We start from the raw sequence: 23,570 nt of genomic DNA, 5'->3' as shown, positions 1-23,570 counted from the left end.
TTTTTTTTCTTCTTATTGTGAAATTCAGGACCTTCAATCATGGATGACGATTGGAACACTACAAAAAAAATGACCATTAGCGACGAAAGTTTGTGACGGATTTTTTCATCCCAACTTTGCAGCGGATTAACGAGAGAAACAAATTCGTCACTAAAATCCGTATTATTTACAAAAATAGCGGTGAAAAAACTTGTCACGAAATCCGTCTCTAATTAGTGACGTCAAGTTTTTGTCGCAATACCTGCATCATTTAGCGACAGATTTGGCGATGAAAGTTTTTTCATCGCTACGTAGTGATGACGTTAGCGACGGAAATATTCTGTCGCTAACTGGTCATGTAAATTTGCGACGGAGTTGCGACAGAAATAGGTCGTCGCCAAATCTGTCGCTAAGTTTCCCGTAAATCCCTAATGAGAACCCTTCTTTCTCTTTCCTGTTTCGTCTCTCTCGCCCGACGCACTCCCCCGGTCATCGCCCTCTCCCGCCCGATGCACTCCCCGGCCCACCGCCCGCCGCCTGTCTCTCCCCGGTCAGTCGCCTGTCCCTCCCCCGGCCCATCGCCCCCTGTTCCGCCCCCCAGCCCTCCCCTGGCCCATCGCCTTCGTCCCTCCCTCGACCCATTTCCCCCCGTTCTGCCACCCGTCCCTCCCCCGACCCATCGCCCCATGTTTCGTTGCCTGTCGCCCCTCGCCCGGCGTCTCCCAGGTAAATGGTTCATTTTTTTTTTCGACAGGGGGTTGCCCCTCCTGCCTCGCTCTTTTTTTTTGGCAGGGGGGCGCCTGCCTTGTTTTTTTTTTCGACAAGGGGTCGCCCCCTGCCTCATTTTTTATTTCCGGCAGGGGGGTAAAATTCCACTAGAGGGGGGGTGAATAGTGAAATACGATGCAAGTTGATATAATAAAAAATAAAGCAATAAGGCACAACACAATAAACACAGGATTTATACTGGTTCGGTCAAAACCCTGACCTACATCCAGTCCCCAAGCAAACCACTTGAGCTCTCCACTATAACATCTGAGTCACCGGATAAATAGTACAACACCCTCTTCCTCAGAGGTCTTCTTCTCTCAACAGAGAAGGGGCACACCCTCTTCCACAGAGGTCTTCTTCTCTCAACAGAGAAGGACAACACCCTCTTACACAGAGGTCTTCTTCTCTCAACAGAGAAGGACAACACCCTCTTTCTCAGAGGTCTACTTCTTTCAACAAAGAAGGAATACAGTGAATAACAGAAAGTTACAATACTTCCTATAGAACCTTCAGGATGATATGAATGCACGAATGAAGGATTCTCAGAATGTTCTGTTTGTCACTCAGAAGATACTCTTTGTCAAAGAGTTGTTTTTTACTTTTTCTCTTTCTTTTCTCTTTCTTTTTCTAGGCTCTCTTTCAAATATCGAATAGGTATTTTTCTCGTTGTAAGCTCACTTGTCTATTCCATTCCCTTCTGTTTTGAATAGTTCATTTGAGTGTGTTTTTATAGCTTAAAAAAATAGTCATTGGCTTTTTGAAATCGTAGCCTTTTTTCGATGTAAAATGTCATGTCATTTCAAAAAAACATCTTTAGAGAAATTCGAGAAAGTCTTCTTTCCATAAAAGTAAAATATAGGGTACACTAGTCGTTGTAATATTTTAGGTAATATATATTTTATGTAAAAAGTCTATTTCTTACAATAGTACATTGAACGTTGGATTGTAGGCTGTCATGTAGTTTTGTCTTTATCCTAATTAATGATTTGTGGTACATAAGTACTTCTTTACTTTAAATGACTGTAGGTACAATAAATGCTTTGAGATATTTATTTGCACATAGTCATGTCAAGAGTTTTCTTTATGTTGTGTTTTTCAAAGTCTACAGAGAGAATGAATACTACAAGTCGACATTCTTGAGAAGGATATTAACAAGGATTTCTTACAGGAGGTATTTAATGCTATACAAAGAGAATGATGACTTCAAGTAAGTCGACATTCTATGAGTTTGTAAAAAGGTAACTAGAGTCTTTTCAAAACCAATATTATATTTGTTTTCTTTGTGTAGCTGATTTCATATTTTGTCTTTTTCCTATATTTGAAATCATTTCTTTAAAGAGGGTAACTAGAGTCTTTTCAAAACATATTATATTTGTTTTCTTTGTGTAGCCGATTTCATGTTTTATCTTTTTCCTATATTTGAAATCATTTCTTTAAAGAAGGTAACTAGAGTCTTTTCAAAACCAATATTATATTTGTTTTCTTTGTGTAGCCGATTTCATGTTTTGTCTTTTTCCTATTTTTAAAATCATTACTTTTCAAGTTGTCTTGTATATGATATAAGGTACAATTATTACATTTTGAAAAAGGAGCTTTTTGAAACTATCGTATACTTTTATGAAATAGCTTTTATGAGTGAGTATGTAATATGCAATATGCATGCTTCTGAAGGTTCTGTTACAAATGACTCTAAAAAAGAAAAAATCTTCAACTTGAGGAAGTTGATCTCTTTAGATGGTCTTTAGGAGTGCATGGCTCAACAAGCTTTTTCTTCAAGGAGTATGATTGCACCATAGTTGTACTTGAACATGAGGTCTTCATCCTTTTTGAGTGAGATATCCTTGCATCAAATACTCGTTAGATATATGGCAAAACATATCCAGTCATTATATAACATTTTTCAAGAAGACATATTATCATATCATATGAAATCAAATAAGACAGTGTATCATATTATGTGACATCAAAACAGAGTTTCTCAACATTCTCCCCCTTTTTTATGATGACAAAATATGCTCCCCCTGTCAAAAAGACATTATGCATAGAAAGAATACTTACCATAAAAATATTGAAAAATGTTAAATACGAGTATTTTTCTCCAATAATGGAGATAGGTTTTCTCCCCCTTTGTCATAGACAAAAAGGAAGGGATCAGAGTAAGAGAGTTATTACAGACCAAAATTAATTAAAGTTATTATAGTAAAAAAAGGTAAATTATTACAGTCCAAAAAAAACAAATGAGTTTATTCCGAAGGTAGAGAGGATTGAAGTGAACGGTTGGCTTGATCCGGCTGAAGGGTCTGTAGAGTTTGTTGCAACGAGGCTTGACGGCGAAGTATGCGATCCTGAGAACGCTGGACATCCATCAGTGCAGAGAAGTAATCAAAGTTGGATGTTGGATCTTCTTCATCAGAGCCGGGCAGGTGCAGGGACCTGAGATTGAAGGAAGTAGCATCGAGGACCTGAGAGGGATAAAGGATGACTTCGTTTTGAAGGGGTACTTTGAAGTATTTTAAAATGGGAGTTATAAAACACCCGAAAAGAAGAGGCTGGAATTTTTGATAGCGAATAAAAAGGTCGAAAAGAATGTTGGACCAGTTTATCTGAGTAGAAGAAAAAATTGCGTAGAGAAGGAGAGAGATTTTTCTTGGTACTAATCCCTTGCGTGGAGGCTTGGGATAGATATTGTGGAGAAGAATCTGGGCAAGCAGTTGAGCATGAGGTTGGAGATTCCTCATGTGCCAGGAAAGTTGTGAGTAGTTGGTGCAGAGAAGAATTTTTTGAAGCACCGACCGGTCGAGTGGTACTATGTTGTCTAGGTTTATACCGGTGGAAGGAAGGTTTAGAATTCTGCCTAATGAGGAAGCATGAAAAAACATCAGGCGTCCGCGTACTTTGGTGGTGATGGTAGTTTGCTCATGATCAGAGGAAAAATTTGTGTAGAAGAGTCGGACGAGTTCGGGATAGTAAGTAGCTTGGGATGAAGATCCTAGTAGGTGTTTAAGTTCGGGGAGAGATCTTTCTAGGTCAAATAATACGAAGTCGTCGTATTGAACCAATTTTCCTTCATGAATTGGTCGAGAGCAAAGAGAGTTGTAGTAGTGAAATAAATCGGGATACCTTAGGTCGGCGGCAGTGATTGCAGTGTTTGAGGAGGAAGCCATGGCAAGAGCTTAGAAAGAACGAACAAGAGAAAAAGACTTGGAAAGAGTAAGAGTTTGTAAGAGAATAGAGAAAATCGTGGGAATGAGATATGAATCAATCTAATAAATAGAAGAAGAAAAATAATGGTGATAAGAAATGAATGACATTGGAAGTGAAGGATTTTTAGATTTTAGTGGAAAGAGAAAATGCGTGAGTTGTAAAAGAAGAAGCTTGTGAATGACAAATCAAATCAATTTTGGAAGATAATGTAGTATATTAGTATAGATATTAAGAAGGACATAGTTTCAAAATAATTTTTCTATATATGTAACAAATTTACTATGGGCAATCTTGTTGGATAGTGAGAAGAGTCATGAATTGAGTATGGAGTGTCATATTAAACGTAAGAGAAAGAATGATTCAAGAGTTTTTAAAGATTTTCGTGAAGATCATGAAGAATAGATAGAGAGTGAATAATGGCCTAATAAGAACAAACAACTTTTTCAAGAATTTACTTTATGTGAAAGCATTCCAAAATCGTGAAGAGGGAGTTTGGAATAGGACAAACATGAGAGTTTGAGGAAATGCGATAATTTCTTATTTAAGAAGTGTATATTTTGATATACGTGAAAGGAGTGTGAATAGATATAAAGGAGGGTGATACTGATAAGTAGAGAAATGAGAGTGGTCATAAAGGACACCAATCACTTGATGTTGGATAGGAGATGTATGACATAAAGTGGAGTTAAGGACAAGGTTTTAATGAATCTCGATTGGAGAGAGATATAAAATATATGAGAGAGTCATGGTCACGGATGGAAAGGTACTTCGTATAATATAGAGAGAGAGAGATAAAAAGGTGATACAAATCGTACTTATGAGTGGAGTACAAGTTTTTGAAAAGAGAATTTTACAACCCTTTTTCGTAAAAGATGTAAAGCATGAAGAGATGATAATAGATTGTTCTTAAGCTATGATATAATAGATGATATAGTAAAAATTTACGTGAAATATAACAACTTAAAAGGTGGTACGAGAGGATAATCATTTGAATTTTTCATGAAAGGCATTAATATTTTAGTGAAGTGTCTCGATAGGAGGAAAGGAAGACATGATAGAAATAGAGTGTACGTAATATATGATATAGCAAATAATATAGTAAAAAATTATACGTAAAACATAGCAACTAGATCTTTAGAAGAAGGTAAAAAGAACCAAAAAAAATTAATCATTCGATTTTGACTAAAATTTGAAAAGCAAGATTTCTCATAAAATAATAGGTTATCATGTTGAAGGTGAACCAACTTATCATAAGAGAAGTTTTCATAAAAGGATAAAAATAATAAAAGAGTTATGAGATGAGTTATGTGAACAATGTCATGATAGCTTTTACTTTAATATAATTAGTTCTTATGGATACGAGTGAAAGGGAATAGGACAAGGAGTCATTATGGATGTGTACTTGAAAGATGACAAGTCGAAAGACATAAAGAATGTGTCTTATAAGAGTTTAGAGTATACGTGAATATGGAAACCTAGTTTGACTAACAAAAATCGATAAGAAGAAAAACCTTTTAAAATAAGATTTTAACATAACTTATAAGAAGTATTAATTATAATAAGTGTGATTAATTTATAAGTCACTTAGTTTGCATATTCCTAGTTCTCTTCTAATTCGTGTAAAGTCTTCATGTTTCAATGGTTTAGTGAATATGTCTGCTAACTGTTGATTAGTGGGTATGAATTCGAGTTTAATTATGTTGTTTAAGACTTGTTCTCTTAAGAAGTGGTGTCTTATTTGAATGTGTTTAGTTCGTGAGTGTAAAATAGGATTCTTAGATTAGTTTATAGCACTAGTATTATCACAGAAAATAGTTGTATTTTCAAAATTTAAACCAAAATCTTTTAAGGTTTGTTTCATCCAGATAACTTGTGTACAAGCTAGGCTAGCAGCAATGTATTCAGCTTCAATAGTTGATAAGGATACACAGTTTTGTTTCTTACTGAACCATGATACTAGTGAGTGCCCTAGCATATGACATGTTCCACGTGTGCTTTTTCTGTCAGATTTACTTCCAGCAAAGTCAGCATCGTTGTATGAGATTAAATCAAATGTAGAGGATTTTGAATAGAATAATCCAAAATCAACTGTGTCTTTTAAATATCTCATTATTCTTTTTACAGCTTTAAGATGTGATTCTTTTGGATTTGATTGAAATCTAGCACACAAACAAACACTGAACATAATATCTGGACGGCTAGCAGTTAAATATAGTAGTGATCCTATCATACCTCGGTATACCTTTGTATCCACAGACTTACCATCTTCATCTTTGTCCAAAACAGTAGTAGTGCTCATAGGAGTGGTTTTTGAAGCAGTTGAGTTCATGTTGAACCTCTTCAGAAGTTCACGAGCATAGTTAGATTGATTGATGAAAACTCCATCCTTGGTTTGCTTAATATGCAGTCCAAGAAAGTAGTTGAGTTCTCCCATCATACTCATTTCGAATTCCTTCTGCATGGACTTAGAAAATTCTTCACAGAGAGTGTTGTTAGTAGATCCAAAGATGATATCGTCTACATATATTTGAACAATTAGGGTATGATTATTCACTATTTTCACAAATAATGTCGAGTCTGCTTTGCCTACAGAAAAACCAGTTTTTTGTTTATTTTGCAAGAGTCATATTTCCCCAACGAGAGATCATTTTCCAAATCTGTAAAAAGAGTTTTTTTTCTTTTTTTGTCTAGTTTATATCTGGAAATTTTTATAACTTTATATATTTATTTGATATTACAAATTTTTAAAAAACTGGAACTGGTTTGTTTAATCATGGTGAAGTAAGATTAATCTGTAACCAGTCTCGAATTTTAACAAATTTAAAATATCAAATATGTATAAAAAGTTATAAAAATTTTAGATATAAACTAGACAAATAAAAGAAGAAAACCTTTTTTGCAGATTTGGAAAATGATCTCCCGTTGGAGAGATATGACTCTTGCAAAATAAACTAAAAAACCTGTGCAACTCAAATAATGCAGAATAACAGGGGTCTAATTTTTAATCAAAATGGGGTATGAAATGATCATAAAAATTGTTGAAAATTGTTAGAAATAAACTAGACTCAATAAGAAAGACACTGTTTTTTACGGATTTGAAATCCGATCTCTATAACAGGTTCATTTTCTGAAATTTAACAGTAACTTTCAGAAGTCACCTTCTTCAAACCAGAAAAAAAAATAGAAAAATCGTGGAAAAGGGTGTTACGAAAACCTTTATCAAGAAACAACCAAAGGAAACATGAGCACCACGATTAAACAAAACACTTTATTGCACCGGGGTAAGCCCCCAAACTCCCTTCCTGTAGGGGCAAAATCTCTGAATCTAGCTCCACAACTTATTAAGTTGAACGATGCTACCCACACCGGTGGGAGCCCCCAAACCCCCCTCCTATAAGAGCAAAATCTCTGAATCTGGCTCCACAACTCATCAAGTTGAACAATGCTACAGTCAGTGTGCAGGTCAGTCGATGCTTGCTGGAGCAGTGTAGGATCATCTGCTGGATGTGCACAAAAGCAGAAAGAGAAGGGAGAGAGAGAGGGTTGATGTTCATGGCTTTCTTAAGGGGGGATTCCTTTCTCAGATAATCCTGCAGTGCAGGGACTTTCTGGATGAATGACATGTTTGTTCTTTTTTTGAACCGTTTGTTTTCCTTTTTTTAAATGGATATTTTTGTCATTTTCTCAAACCGTCGTTTTATGGCAAGAATAGCAAGAAAGGGTACTTAAGTCTTTGCAACAACACCAGAGTCCGATGCAAAGTTATGTCAACATACACGGGAATACGAGCCCCATGTGCGTAAATACGTGGCGCTCATTCTTCCCCCCGAACATAGACGTGGGATTTAGTGAATCATCGGGGGAGAACATACACCACCCTCTCCCAACATGTGATACTCGAAGGGATGTAATATATATTGTAGCCTTTCATTATAATAACGATAACTTTTTTCATTCTCACGTCGCGCCATGACGGTAGTCCTGTCGGTCAAGAACAAAATGGGATTCATTGATGGATCCCTATTGAAGCCAAAATCTACCTTTATGCAACAATATGGTATTCTCTTGGATCATAAATTTCATTTCTCGTGATTTGTCAAAGAGTGTTATTTATTGTACAACCACAACTGCCATTTGGAATGATCTAAGAGAACGATTCTCTCAGAAAAATGGACCCCAAAATTTTGAGATCGATTCAAGTGTCTATTGTTACATTGCGGCAAGAAAACATGTTTATTGCAGTATACTATACGAAGATCAAAACACTATAGGATGAACTATCCACTCAAATCTCATTATCTATGTGTGAGTGTGGGGCAGTTAGAGCAATATTGAAGCTACGACAATAAGAATGCCTGATTCAATTCCTGATGAGACTGAATGAGACATACACGGTTGTTCACAATCATATTCTCATAATGGATCCTATCACTACAAGAAACCTATGGATTAGCGACGACCTAAACTTTTTAAAGACGGATAACTTTCATCGCGAATTTTTCGACGCTAAGTAGTGCCAGAACTTATCCGCCGCTAATTTTGTCGCTAATTTGCAATGGATATGATCCATCGCGAGTCTTTCACTATTTTAAATTAGTGATGGATAATACTCGTCGCTAATCCGTCGTTAAATTTAAAAAAAAAATTGCTCACTGTCGGCGCGTTATCCCGCAGGGAGCAATTTTTTTTTCACAGAACTGGCGCGTTCTGGCGTCGGGATGCTCTTCCGCAGTGAGCCAGTCATGGCGGGAGAAGGGGTCGCAGTGGAGACGGGATCCGGCGAGGGAGAGGCGGGATGGGTGGTGGAGACTAGCGAGGGTCGGGCACCGCCAGGAGGAGCGGTCAAGGCAGGCGGCGTAGCCAGGGTTGACGGGGGAGAACTTGCAGGAGGCGTCGGGCTGGACGACGATGCGAAGGATGGAGGTGTCGTCGGTGCCCGAGCAGGAGGAGACGGGGACGGAGGGATCGCTGCAGAGCACCAACTAGCAACATCTTTATCCGTTAAACAAAAAAAAATTAGCGAATTATTTTAAATCATCGCAACAGTACTAGCCCAACATTCCACGGTTGTGATCGAAGAACCCATAGAATGAATCTGGAAACACAAGCACCACCCCTATCCTTTAACGAAAAAAAATAAGCAAATTAGCTACGCGTGGTGTGAGAGGTGCCTGAGAAGGTCGACCTCCATGGTGCGAGAGGTCACTGCGCGTCGTTAGAGGAAGGACGGGGCTTCTGGCGTTCTGAGAAGTGCCTCAGGTGGGGATGGTTTAAATCGAATGGGGGGAGGGAAAAACAGAGGGAGGAAAATTTTTAACGGGGGGAGGAAAAATTGCGCACCTCAGGCCAGACGATTTAAATAAAAAATTAGCGACGGAATTATCGAGGGAATTTTTCTGTCCCTAATCCATCGCTAATTAGCGACGGATTAGGGACAGAAAAATTTCCTCGCTAATTCTGTCGCTAATTATCATTTTTTGTAGTGTTTTGGCGACGAAAAAATGTTGTCACTAAATCTGTCGCTAATTAGCGACAGATTTAGCGACAGAGATATTTTTGTCGCTAATTTTGCAAATATGTCAAATGTTAGCGACAAATAGTTTTTGCTCGCTAATCCGTCGCTAATTTGCGATGGAAAAATCCGTCACAAGTTTTTGTCGCTAATTAGCATTTTTCTTGTAGTGTATGTCACTCGTGAACAAGGCATATAATCTTCTTCAAGAAGAAAGGCAGCACAATGTGCACACATAGCTTATCCTTGAACAAAATATGGTAGCTGATGTGGACATTGATTATCGTTCACCACAACACCAAGGACGTGGCAGGCTAGTGGACACAAATCAACGTGAAATGCCTAGATGTGATCATTGCAACAAGTTGGGCCACATTAAAAATAGTTGTTACTTTCTTCATGGTTTTCTCAAAAAATCAGTCAACGTTGCCCAAACAAAATCAGATGGTGATAATTGTTCAAGTAGTGAGGTATCATCATTCATTCTAGAGCAACGAAATCAGTTGTTGTTGTAGATCTCCACAGGTAAAACCCAATCAATGGCCAACATATCAGGTAACTATCATCTCTCTCCAAAATTGATTCCCTCAAAATTTTGGTTATTAAATACTGGAGCCACTGATCATATAAGTTCTTTATATTCTTTATTGGACAACTCAAAACAATGCGAGTTTCTCAAGCCTGTCAAACTTTCAGAAGAGTCATTCTCTCTCATAACTCACACTGGATCTGTATATGTGACTTTAAATATCAAGCTTGATCTTGTCTTGGTTGTTCCTTCATTTAAGTTCAAGCTGATTTCCATAAATAAACTTATAAAATCATTAAAATGTAATGTCATTTTTTTTCTTCTTATTGTGAAATTCAGGACCTTCAATCATGGATGACGATTGGAACACTACAAAAAAATGACCATTAGCGACGAAAGTTTGTGACGGATTTTTTTCATCCCAACTTTGCAGCGGATTAACGAGAGAAACAAATTCGTCACTAAAATCCGTATTATTTACAAAAATAGCGGTGAAAAAACTTGTCACGAAATCCGTCTCTAATTAGTGACGTCAAGTTTTTGTCGCAATACCTGCATCATTTAGCGACAGATTTGGCGATGAAAGTTTTTTCATCGCTACGTAGTGATGACGTTAGCGACGGAAATATTCTGTCGCTAACTGGTCATGTAAATTTGCGACGGAGTTGCGACAGAAATAGGTCGTCGCCAAATCTGTCGCTAAGTTTCCCGTAAATCCCTAATGAGAACCCTTCTTTCTCTTTCCTGTTTCGTCTCTCTCGCCCGACGCACTCCCCCGGTCATCGCCCTCTCCCGCCCGATGCACTCCCCGGCCCATCGCCCGCCGCCTGTCTCTCCCCGGTCAGTCGCCTGTCCCTCCCCCGGCCCATCGCCCCCTGTTCCGCCCCCCAGCCCTCCCCTGGCCCATCGCCTCCGTCCCTCCCTCGACCCATTTCCCCCCGTTCTGCCACCCGTCCCTCCCCCGACCCATCGCCCCATGTTTTGTTGCCTGTCGCCCCTCGCCCGGCGTCTCCCAGGTAAATGGTTCATTTTTTTTTTTCAACAGGGGGTTGCCCCTCCTGCCTCGCTCTTTTTTTTTGGCAGGGGGGTGCCTGTCTTGTTTTTTTTTTCGACAAGGGGTCGCCCCCTGCCTCATTTTTTATTTCCGGCAGGGGGTAAAATTCCACTAGAGGGGGGGTGAATAGTGAAATACGATGCAAGTTGATATAATAAAAAATAAAGCAATAAGGCACAACACAATAAACACAGGATTTATACTGGTTCGGTCAAAACCCTGACCTACATCCAGTCCCCAAGCAAACCACTTGAGCTCTCCACTATAACATCTGAGTCACCGGATAAATAGTACAACACCCTCTTCCTCAGAGGTCTTCTTCTCTCAACAGAGAAGGGGCACACCCTCTTCCACAGAGGTCTTCTTCTCTCAACAGAGAAGGACAACACCCTCTTACACAGAGGTCTTCTTCTCTCAACAGAGAAGGACAACACCCTCTTTCTCAGAGGTCTACTTCTTTCAACAAAGAAGGAATACAGTGAATAACAGAAAGTTACAATACTTCCTATAGAACCTTCAGGATGATATGAATGCACGAATGAAGGATTCTCAGAATGTTCTGTTTGTCACTCAGAAGATACTCTTTGTCAAAGAGTTATTTTTTACTTTTTCTCTTTCTTTTCTCTTTCTTTTTCTAGGCTCTCTTTCAAATATCGAATAGGTATTTTTCTCGTTGTAAGCTCACTTGTCTATTCCATTCCCTTCTGTTTTGAATAATTCATTTGAGTGTGTTTTTATAGCTTAAAAAAATAGTCATTGGCTTTTTGAAATCGTAGCCTTTTTGAGATGTAAAATGTCATGTCATTTCAAAAAAACATCTTTAGAGAAATTCGAGAAAGTCTTCTTTCCATAAAAGTAAAATATAGGGTACACTAGTCGTTGTAATATTTTAGGTAATATATATTTTATGTAAAAAGTCTATTTCTTACAATAGTACATTGAACGTTGGATTGTAGGCTGTCATGTAGTTTTGTCTTTATCCTAATTAATGATTTGTGGTACATAAGTACTTCTTTACTTTAAATGAGTGTAGGTACAATAAATGCTTTGAGATATTTATTTGCACATAGTCATGTCAAGAGTTTTCTTTATGTTGTGTTTTTCAAAGTCTATAGAGAGAATGAATACTACAAGTCGACATTCTTGAGAAGGATATTAACAAGGATTTCTTACAGGAGGTATTTAATGCTATACAAAGAGAATGATGACTTCAAGTAAGTCGACATTCTATGAGTTTGTAAAAAGGTAACTAGAGTCTTTTCAAAACCAATATTATATTTGTTTTCTTTGTGTAGCTGATTTCATATTTTGTCTTTTTCCTATATTTGAAATCATTTCTTTAAAGAGGGTAACTAGAGTCTTTTCAAAACATATTATATTTGTTTTCTTTGTGTAGCCGATTTCATGTTTTATCTTTTTCCTATATTTGAAATCATTTCTTTAAAGAAGGTAACTAGAGTCTTTTCAAAACCAATATTATATTTGTTTTCTTTGTGTAGCCGATTTCATGTTTTGTCTTTTTCCTATTTTTAAAATCATTACTTTTCAAGTTGTCTTGTATATGATATAAGGTACAATTATTACATTTTGAAAAAGGAGCTTTTTGAAACTATCGTATACTTTTATGAAATAGCTTTTATGAGTGAGTATGTAATATGCAATATGCGAGCTTCTGAAGGTTCTGTTACAAATGACTCTAAAGAAGAAAAAATCTTCAACTTGAGGAAGTTGATCTCTTTAGATGGTCTTTAGGAGTGCATGGCTCAACAAGCTTTTTCTTCAAGGAGTATGATTGCACCATAGTTGTACTTGAACATGAGGTCTTCATCCTTTTTGAGTGAGATATCCTTGCATCAAATACTCGTTAGATATATGGCAAAACATATCCAGTCATTATATAACATTTTTCAAGAAGACATATTATCATATCATATGAAATCAAATAAGACAGTGTATCATATTATGTGACATCAAAACAGAGTTTCTCAACATTCTCCCCCTTTTTTATGATGACAAAATATGCTCCCCCTGTCAAAAAAACATTATGCATAGAAAGAATACTTACCATAAAAATATTGAAAAATGTTAAATACGAGTATTTTTCTCCAATAATGGAGATAGGTTTTCTCCCCCTTTGTCATAGACAAAAAGGAAGGGATCAGAGTAAGAGAGTTATTACAGACCAAAATTAATTAAAGTTATTATAGTAAAAAAAGGTAAATTATTACAGTCCAAAAAAAACAAATGAGTTTATTCCGAAGGTAGAGAGGATTGAAGTGAACGGTTGGCTTGATCCGGCTGAAGGGTCTGTAGAGTTTGTTGCAACGAGGCTTGACGGCGAAGTATGCGATCCTGAGAACGCTGGACATCCATCAGTGCAGAGAAGTAATCAAAGTTGGATGTTGGATCTTCTTCATCAGAGCCGGGCAGGTGCAGGGACCTGAGATTGAAGGAAGTAGCATCGAGGACCTGAGAGGGATAAAGGATGACTTCGTTTTGAAGGGGTACTTTGAAGTATTTTAAAATGGGAGTTATAAAACACCCGAAAAGAAGAGGCTGGAATTTTTGATAGCGAATAAAAAGGTCGAAAAGAATGTTGGACCAGTTTATCTGAGTAGAAGAAAAAATTGCGTAGAGAAGGAGAGAGATTTTTCTTGGTACTAATCCCTTGCGTGGAGGCTTGGGATAGATATTGTGGAGAAGAATCTGGGCAAGCAGTTGAGCATGAGGTTGGAGATTCCTCATGTGCCAGGAAAGTTGTGAGTAGTTGGTGCAGAGAAGAATTTTTTGAAGCACCGACCGGTCGAGTGGTACTATGTTGTCTAGGTTTATACCGGTGGAAGGAAGGTTTAGAATTCTGCCTAATTGGGAAGCATGAAAAAACATCAGGCGTCCGCGTACTTTGGTGGTGATGGTAGTTTGCTCATGATCAAAGGAAAAATTTGTGTAGAAGAGTCGGACGAGTTCGGGATAGTAAGTAGCTTGGGATGAAGATCCTAGTAGGTGTTTAAGTTCGGGGAGAGATCTTTCTAGGTCAAATAATACGAAGTCGTCGTATTGAACCAATTTTCCTTCATGAATTGGTCGAGAGCAAAGAGAGTTGTAGTAGTGAAATAAATCGGGATACCTTTGGTCGGCGGCAGTGATTGCAGTGTTTGAGGAGGAAGCCATGGCAAGAGCTTAGAAAGAACGAACAAGAGAAAAAGACTTGGAAAGAGTAAGAGTTTGTAAGAGAATAGAGAAAATCGTGGGAATGAGATATGAATCAATCTAATAAATAGAAGAAGAAAAATAATGGTGATAAGAAATGAATGACATTGGAAGTGAAGGATTTTTAGATTTTAGTGGAAAGAGAAAATGCGTGAGTTGTAAAAGAAGAAGCTTGTGAATGACAAATCAAATCAGTTTTGGAAGATAATGTAGTATATTAGTATAGATATTAAGAAGGACATAGTTTCGAAATAATTTTTCTATATATGTAACAAATTTACTATGGGCAATCTTGTTGGATAGTGAGAAGAGTCATGAATTGAGTATGGAGTGTCATATTAAACGTAAGAGAAAGAATGATTCAAGAGTTTTTAAAGATTTTCGTGAAGATCATGAAGAATAGATAGAGAGTGAATAATGGCCTAATAAGAACAAACAACTTTTTCAAGAATTTACTTTATGTGAAAGCATTCCAAAATCGTGAAGAGGGAGTTTGGAATAGTACAAACCTGAGAGTATGAGGAAATGCAATAATTTCTTATTTAAGAAGTGTATATTTTGATATACGTGAAAGGAGTGTGAATAGATATAAAGGAGGGTGATACTGATAAGTAGAGAAATGAGAGTGGTCATAAAGGACACCAATCACTTGATGTTGGATAGGAGATGTATGACATAAAGTGGAGTTAAGGACAAGGTTTTAATGAATCTCGATTGGAGAGAGATATAAAATATATGAGAGAGTCATGGTCACGGATGGAAAGGTACTTCGTATAATATAGAGAGAGAGAGATAAAAAGGTGATACAAATCGTACTTATGAGTGGAGTACAAGTTTTTGAAAAGAGAATTTTACAACCCTTTTTCGTAAAAGATGTAAAGCATGAAGAGATGATAATAGATTGTTCTTAAGCTATGATATAATAGATGATATAGTAAAAATTTACGTGAAATATAACAACTTAAAAGGTGGTACGAGAGGATAATCATTTGAATTTTTCATGAAAGGCATTAATATTTTAGTGAAGTGTCTCGATAGGAGGAAAGGAAGACATGATAGAAATAGAGTGTACGTAATATATGATATAGCAAATAATATAGTAAAAAATTATACGTAAAACATAGCAACTAGATCTTTAGAAGAAGGTAAAAAGAACCAAAAAAAATTAATCATTCGATTTTGACTAAAATTTGAAAAGCAAGATTTCTCATAAAATAATAGGTTATCATGTTGAAGGTGAACCAACTTATCATAAGAGAAGTTTTCATAAAAGGATAAAAATAATAAAAGAGTTATGAGATGAGTTATGTGAACAATGTCATGATAGCTTTTACTTTAATATAATTAGTTCTTATGGATACGAGTGAAAGGGAATAGGACAAGGAGTCATTATGGATGTGTACTTGAAAGATGACAAGTCGAAAGACATAAAGAATGTGTCTTATAAGAGTTTAGAGTATACGTGAATATGGAAACCTAGTTTGACTAACAAAAATCGATAAGAAGAAAAACCTTTTAAAATAAGATTTTAACATAACTTATAAGAAGTATTAATTATAATAAGTGTGATTAATTTATAAGTCACTTAGTTTGCATATTCCTAGTTCTCTTCTAATTCGTGTAAAGTCTTCATGTTTCAATGGTTTAGTGAATATGTCTGCTAACTGTTGATTAGTGGGTATGAATTCGAGTTTAATTATGTTGTTTAAGACTTGTTCTCTTAAGAAGTGGTGTCTTATTTGAATGTGTTTAGTTCGTGAGTGTAAAATAGGATTCTTAGATTAGTTTATAGCACTAGTATTATCACAGAAAATAGTTGTATTTTCAAAATTTAAACCAAAATCTTTTAAGGTTTGTTTCATCCAGATAACTTGTGTACAAGCTAGGCTAGCAGCAATGTATTCAGCTTCAATAGTTGATAAGGATACACAGTTTTGTTTCTTACTGAACCATGATACTAGTGAGTGCCCTAGCATATGACATGTTCCACGTGTGCTTTTTCTGTCAGATTTACTTCCAGCAAAGTCAGCATCGTTGTATGAGATTAAATCAAATGTAGAGGATTTTGAATAGAATAATCCAAAATCAACTGTGTCTTTTAAATATCTCATTATTCTTTTTACAGCTTTAAGATGTGATTCTTTTGGATTTGATTGAAATCTAGCACACAAACAAACACTGAACATAATATCTGGACGGCTAGCAGTTAAATATAGTAGTGATCCTATCATACCTCGGTATACCTTTGTATCCACAGACTTACCATCTTCATCTTTGTCCAAAACAGTAGTAGTGCTCATAGGAGTGGTTTTTGAAGCAGTTGAGTTCATGTTGAACCTCTTCAGAAGTTCACGAGCATAGTTAGATTGATTGATGAAAACTCCATCCTTGGTTTGCTTAATATGCAGTCCAAGAAAGTAGTTGAGTTCTCCCATCATACTCATTTCGAATTCCTTCTGCATGGACTTAGAAAATTCTTCACAGAGAGTGTTGTTAGTAGATCCAAAGATGATATCGTCTACATATATTTGAACAATTAGGATATGATTATTCACTATTTTCACAAATAATGTCGAGTCTGCTTTGCCTACAGAAAAACCAGTTTTTAATAGAAAGGTTTTGAGTCTGTCATACCAAGCACGAGGTGCTTGTTTTAAGCCATATAAAGCATGTTTTAGTTTGAAAACATGATCTGGATATTGTTTATTTTCAAATCCTGGAGGTTGTTTTACATAAACTTCTTCATTTATAAAACCATTTAAAAAGGCACTTTTAACATCCATTTGATATAATTTGAAATCCATATAGCTTGCATATGCTAAAAACATTCTAATAGATTCAAGTCTAGCAACTGGAGCAAATGTTTCATCAAAATCAATACCTTACTCCTGGTTGTATCCTTGAGGTACTAGTCTGGCCTTGTTTCTTATAACATTACCTGTTTCATCTAGCTTGTTTCTGAAGAACCATCTTGTCTCAATGATCGAATGATCATTTGGTCTTGGTACAAGATCCCAAACTTCATTTCTTTGGAATTGGTTCAGTTCTTCAGTCATGGCTAACATCCAGAACTCATCGATGATGGCTTCATCGATCTTCTTTGGTTCAAGTTGAGAAATGAATGTCATATTTGCAATCCGTTCTAGCTGAGCTCTAGTCTGAACCCCCTTTGTCAGGTCTCCCAAAATCTGCTTTTGAGGATGATCTTTGATATCGACAAATGTTCTTTGATGATCATCTTCATTAGACTTAGCTGTGTTATCTAAAAATAAATCTGTACTTTCAACATCATCATCGTTAGTTTGCTTATGAACAGATTGATCAATAGATTCACAAAAACTAACATGCATAGATTTTTCAATAGAATTAGAACTTTTATTGAAAACCCTGTATGATTTACTATGACTTGAATATCCTAAAAATATGCCTTCAATAGATTTAGCATCAAATTTATCTAGGCTATCTTTTGTGTTTAGGATAAAGCATTTACATCCAAAGACTTTGAAATAATCTATTCTTGGAGTCCTGTCATAGAATAATTCATAGGGAGTTTTATTTAATAAGGGTCTAATGAGAACTCTATTTGTTATGTAGCATGCAGTATTAACAGCTTCTGCCCAAAAAGATTTAGCAAGATTATTGTGTTGGAGCATAGTTCTAGCAGATTCCTGAAGGGTTCTATTCTTTCTTTCTACTACACCATTTTGAGGTGCAGCTCTAGGAAAGGCAAAGTTATGAGAAATACCATGCAAGTTACAAAAATTTACAAAAAGTTCATTTTCAAATTCTCCTCCATGGTCACTACGGATTTTAACAATAGAACAAGATTTTTCATTTTGTAATTTTTTACAGAAAAATTCAAATTCACAAAACGTATCACTTTTGTTTTTCAAAAATATTACCCAAGTAAATCTTAAGTAGTCATCTACAATGACAAAAACGTATTTATTGTGATTATTACTAGCTACTCTAGAAGGACCAAAGAGATCCAGGTGGAGAAGCTCTAGAGGTCTTTTGCTTGAAATGATATTTTTGATTTAAAAGATGATTTAGACAGTTTTCCTAATTGACATGCATCACAAAAATAATCCTTTTTAAAAGATATTTTGGGTAACCCACGTACTAACTTATCTTTAGTTAATTTAGATATGTACTTAGAATTGATATGACCCATTCTCATGTGCCATAAATGTTGAGTCATTATTAGCTATGAGGCAATGTTCTGTGATGTTTTCTAGGTATAGTTCATATATATTATTTTTTCTTATACCTTTTAAGATAATATTTTCGTTGGTGTCTGCTATAAGACAAGCATTATGATTAAAGCTAACATTATAACTTGTATCACACATTTGACTAATACTTAGAAGGTTATGTTTTAAGCCTTTAACCAGGAGAACGTCTTTGATAAGAGGTTTATCTATATTTCCAATATTACCAATACCTATTATCAAACCTTTGTTGTTATCTCCAAAGGTGACGGTTCCTCCATCTTTTTTATGAAGAACAACAAAGAGGTTTGAATGTCCAGTCATGTGTTTTGAACATCCATTGTCTAGTATCCATCTGTTCTTCTTGTTTGGAGCCTGCAAAACATTAAGTAAAATTTCTTTTTGGTACCCAGTCGGGTCCCTTTTTGTTAGACTTTGGAACCCATATCCATTTAGATTTGGGTTTGTCTACAACCTTAGAGGAGTTCAAGAAGTTAAAATTATAATGCTCCTTTTTAGGTTCAGAAGAACTTTTCACAAACGTGGTCTTTTGATTCATACAAGAAGGCTTGTTGAAATGAGAGTAGCCAATACCATTCTTGTAAAAAGACACTTTTTGAGAGGATAGGAGTTTATCCAAGTTCTCTTTTCCTTTAGTAAACTTGAAAACCGTTTTCATAAGGTTTTCAGTTTTATTTTTTAATTCTAAAATTTCTACTTGCAGATTTTTAGTCTTGGAGCTAGTAGAAGAGATTTCAGAAGTAATAAAAAGATTTTTCTTTTGTAACTCAGAATTTTCAATACTGAGTTTTTCATTTTTCAAAATGAGCTCTAGATTCTCAGATTTCAAATGTTTATTTTTTAGAATCGTTTTCCTTGATTCTTCAAAAAGTTCCTGAAAAGCATTTTGAAGTTCTTCAAAGGAGAAATCAAGAGATTCACTTACAGAGCTTTCTGCCATGAAGCACATGTTGGCGATTTCTGCTTCATCATCATTTGACTCTTCACTGGTGGATGGTTTTGAATCATCCCATTGAGCATGCAAAGCCTTTTTCTTGAAGAACCTTTTCTTTGGTTCCTCAGTCTTGGATTTTCTTTTGAGAAGAGGATAGTCACATCTCAGGTGACCTGGCTTATTACACTGGTAGCACATAGAATCTTCTTTTGGGTCTTTTATTTCTTTGTGCTTATTTGGAAGTCGGTTCCTTCTCATAAAGCGCTGGAATTTTCTGGTGAGTAGCGCAATCTCAGTTTCTTTTTCTGAGTCCTCATCCTCAGAAAGGGCTGGGAAGGCTAGAGTTTTCTTCAAAGGTTGTTCTTCTTCCCTTCTTTCCTTCATATGGACTTCATAGGCCATAAGATTGCCTATCAAATCGTCCAGAGTAAGTTTGGACAAATCTTGAGCTTCTTCAATAGCAGTAGTCTTTTTCTCTCAATCAGTTGTGAGAGATCTCAAGATTTTCTTCACATTTTCTGTCTGAGAGTGGGTTACACCCAGAGATTTCAGATCGTTGGTGATGTTGGTGAATCTGGTGAACATCTCTGTGATGGGTTCATCTTTGTTCATTTTGAACAACTCATATTTTCTGACAAGAGATGAGATTTTGGCTTCTTTCACTTTGTTGGTTCCTTCATGAATAACCTCCAAAGAATGTCAAATCTCATATGCAGAGTCACATATAGATATTCTATTGAATTCATTCTGATCGATGGCACAATATAAGGCATTCATAGCCTTTGCATTTAGGTTTGCCATTTTCTTTTCTTCATCAGACCATAAGTTATAGTCTGCGGAAGGAGATGTGTATGGATGCTCAACAATTTTCCATACAGCAAAATCTATGGATTTGAGAAATATAGTCATTCTGCACTTTCAGTATCCATAGTTGGAGCCGTTGAAGAAAGGAGGACGAGATGCGTGTTGACCTTCAATATCACGAGCATAAGAGGTAGATGTCATATGTGCTGGAAGACTTGTTATGTCGAAACCAGCAAACCTGCTCTGATACCAAATGAAATTCCACTAGAGATGGGGTGAATAGTGAAATACGATGCAAGTTGATATAATAAAAAATAAAGCAATAAGGCACAACACAATAAACACAGGATTTATACTGGTTCGGTCAAAACCCTGACCTACATCCAGTTCCCAAGCAAACCACTTGAGCTTTCCACTATAACATCCGAGTCACCAGATAAATAGTACAACACCCTCTTCCTTAGAGGTCTTATTCTCTCAACAGAGAAGGGACACACCCTCTTCCACAGAGGTCTTCTTCTCTCAACAGAGAAGGACAACACCCTCTTACACAGAGGTCTTCTTCTCTCAACAGAGAAGGGCAACACCCTCTTTCTCAGAGGTCTACTTCTTTCAACAAAGAAGGAATACAGCGAATAACAGAAAGTTACAATACTTCTTATAGAACCTTCAAGATGATATGAATGCACGAATGAAGGATTCTCAGAATGTTCTGTTTGTCACTCAGAAGATACTCTTTTTCAAAGAGTTATTTTTTACTTTTTCTCTTTCTTTTTCTAGGCTCTCTTTCAAATATTGAATAGGTATTTTTCTCGTTGTAAGCTCACTTGTCTATTCCATTCTCTTTTGTTTTGAATAGTTTATTTGAGTGTGTTTTTATAGCTTAAAAAAATAGTCGTTGGCTTTTTGAAATCGTAGCCATTTTGAGATGTGAAATGTCATGTCATTTCAAAAAAACATCTTTAGAGAAATTCGAGAAAGTCTTCTTTCCATAAAAGTAAAATATAGGGTACACTAGTCGTTGTAATATTTTAGGTAATATATATTTTATGTAAAAAGTCTATTTCTTACAATAGTACATTAAACGTTGGATTGTAAGCTGTCATGTAGTTTTGTCTTTATCCTAATTAATGATTTGTGGTACATAAGTACTTCTTTACTTTAAATGAGTGTAAGTACAATAAATGCTTTGAGATATTTATTTGTACATAGTCATGTCAAGAGTTTTCTTTATGTTGTGTTTTTCAAAGTCTACAGAGAGAATGAAGACTACAAGTAAGTCGACATTCTTGAGAAGGATATTAACAAAGATTTCTTACAGGAGGTATTTAATGCTATACAAAGAGAATGATGACTTTAAGTAAGTCGACATTCTATGGGTTTGTAAAAAGGTAACTAGAGTCTTTTCAAAACCAATATTATATTTGTTTTCTTTGTGTAGCCGATTTCATGTTTTGTCTTTTTCCTATATTTGAAATCATTTCTTTAAAGAGGGTAACTAGAGTCTTTTCAAAACATATTATATTTGTTTTCTTTGTGTAGCCGATTTCATGTTTTATCTTTTTCCTATATTTGAAATCATTTCTTTAAAGAAGGTAACTAGAGTCTTTTCAAAACCAATATTATATTTGTTTTCTTTGTGTAGCCGATTTCATATTTTGTCTTTTTCCTACTTTTAAAATCATTACTTTTCAAGTTGTCTTGTATATGATATAAGGTACAATTATTACATTTTGAAAAGGAGGTTTTTGAAACTATCATATACTTTTATGAAATAGCTTTCATGAGTGAGTATGTAATATGCAATATGCATGCTTCTGAAGGTTCTGTTACAAATGACTCTAAAGAAGAAAAAATCTTCAACTTGAGGAAGCCGATCTCTTTAGATGGTCTTTAGGAGTGCATGGCTCAACAAGCTTTTTCTTCAAGGAGTATGATTGCACCATAGTTGTACTTGAACAGGAGGTCTTCATCCTTTTTGAGTGAGATATCCTTGCATCAAATACTCGTTAGATATATGGCAAAACATATCAAGTCATTATATAACATTTTTCAAGAAGACATATTATCATATCATATGAAATCAAATAAGACAGTGTATCACAATATGTGACATCAAAACAGAGTTTCTCAACAGGGGGTCACTCCCCTGCTTTTCTGGTAGGGAGTCGCCCCCCTGCCGCTTTTTTTTTTCAGCACGGGGGGGGGGGGGGGGGCGACCCCCTGCCTCTTTTTTTTCGGCAAGGGGTCGCCCCCCTTGCCTCATTTTTTTATTCGAGCAGGGGGTTGCCCCCTGCCTCTTTTTTTTTCGGGCAGGGGGCGACCCCCTGCCTCTTTTTTTTCGGGCATGGGGCGACCCCCTGCCTCATTTTTTTTCGGTAGGGGGTCACCTCTCCTGCCTCATTTTTTTTGGTAGGGGGGGAGACGGGTCGGGGGCGCCCGACGATCGCCGGGTTCCTGAACCACGGCATCACCCCATGCCTACCGCTCTGGGGGATGATCACTGCCTCCTGAGACCTTGTGCCGCTGTCGTACATCGCTGGCCTACTGACTGGCCGGCCGAACTCGAAAACCTGTTGGGCCGAACAAAGAGGTGGTCGACGCCTGGGAGGCATTCTGCCTCGTCGAAAGCCCGTCTGACTTCGATATTTATTCTAAATTTTTTCCTTTCGACAGAGGGTGACTTCATTTTAACACAGTGTCTCTTGCAGATTTCTCAATGGATCCCGCTTGTGCCCCGCCACCCGTGGTAAGTAAGTGACAAAAATAATGCAAATCGGTTAAATACCCGTGGTGAGTAAGTGATGCAAGCGCATCACATGTTATTTAATTTATTGGATACAACACTTTACTGTTCACACACTCACTTAGTTGTTGATATTTATGACTAATTTGTTGGAGTTTGGAGATCATGATGAGCATGATTTTAATGTATGAGAATAGAAGTGTTCTTATTTTTGGAGTACGGATTCTATGTTAGGCATGGTAGTAGTTAGTGGAATATTGGAGTGTGTTTGTTGCAGGTACATGTTTGACATTTTTTTGATATGAATGTTTTCGATGTATTGCAATGTTTGATGTGATTGTATTCATGCTTGCATGTAGTTACTTTCAATTTGATTATGACTTACATGTAAAATTGTATAATGAAAGCATGCTTCAAATGAATGTATCGTGTTATAAATAGTTTGCACACGAAAATATTAAGTTATCAATGCATGCATCATAATTCTTGTGATTGTATGACATCATATATTGCATGATAAATTTGATATTTTCTTCATCATAACATTTTGATGATTCTCTTTTAACTGGTTAGGATACTATTCGTAACATCATAC

This window comes from Nuphar pumila, chromosome 2, assembly GCF_984573655.1.
Source record: "Nuphar pumila chromosome 2, dmNupPumi1.hap1.1, whole genome shotgun sequence".
NCBI classification, from domain to species: Eukaryota; Viridiplantae; Streptophyta; class Magnoliopsida; order Nymphaeales; family Nymphaeaceae; genus Nuphar; species Nuphar pumila.
This window is presented reverse-complemented; position numbering follows the sequence as displayed.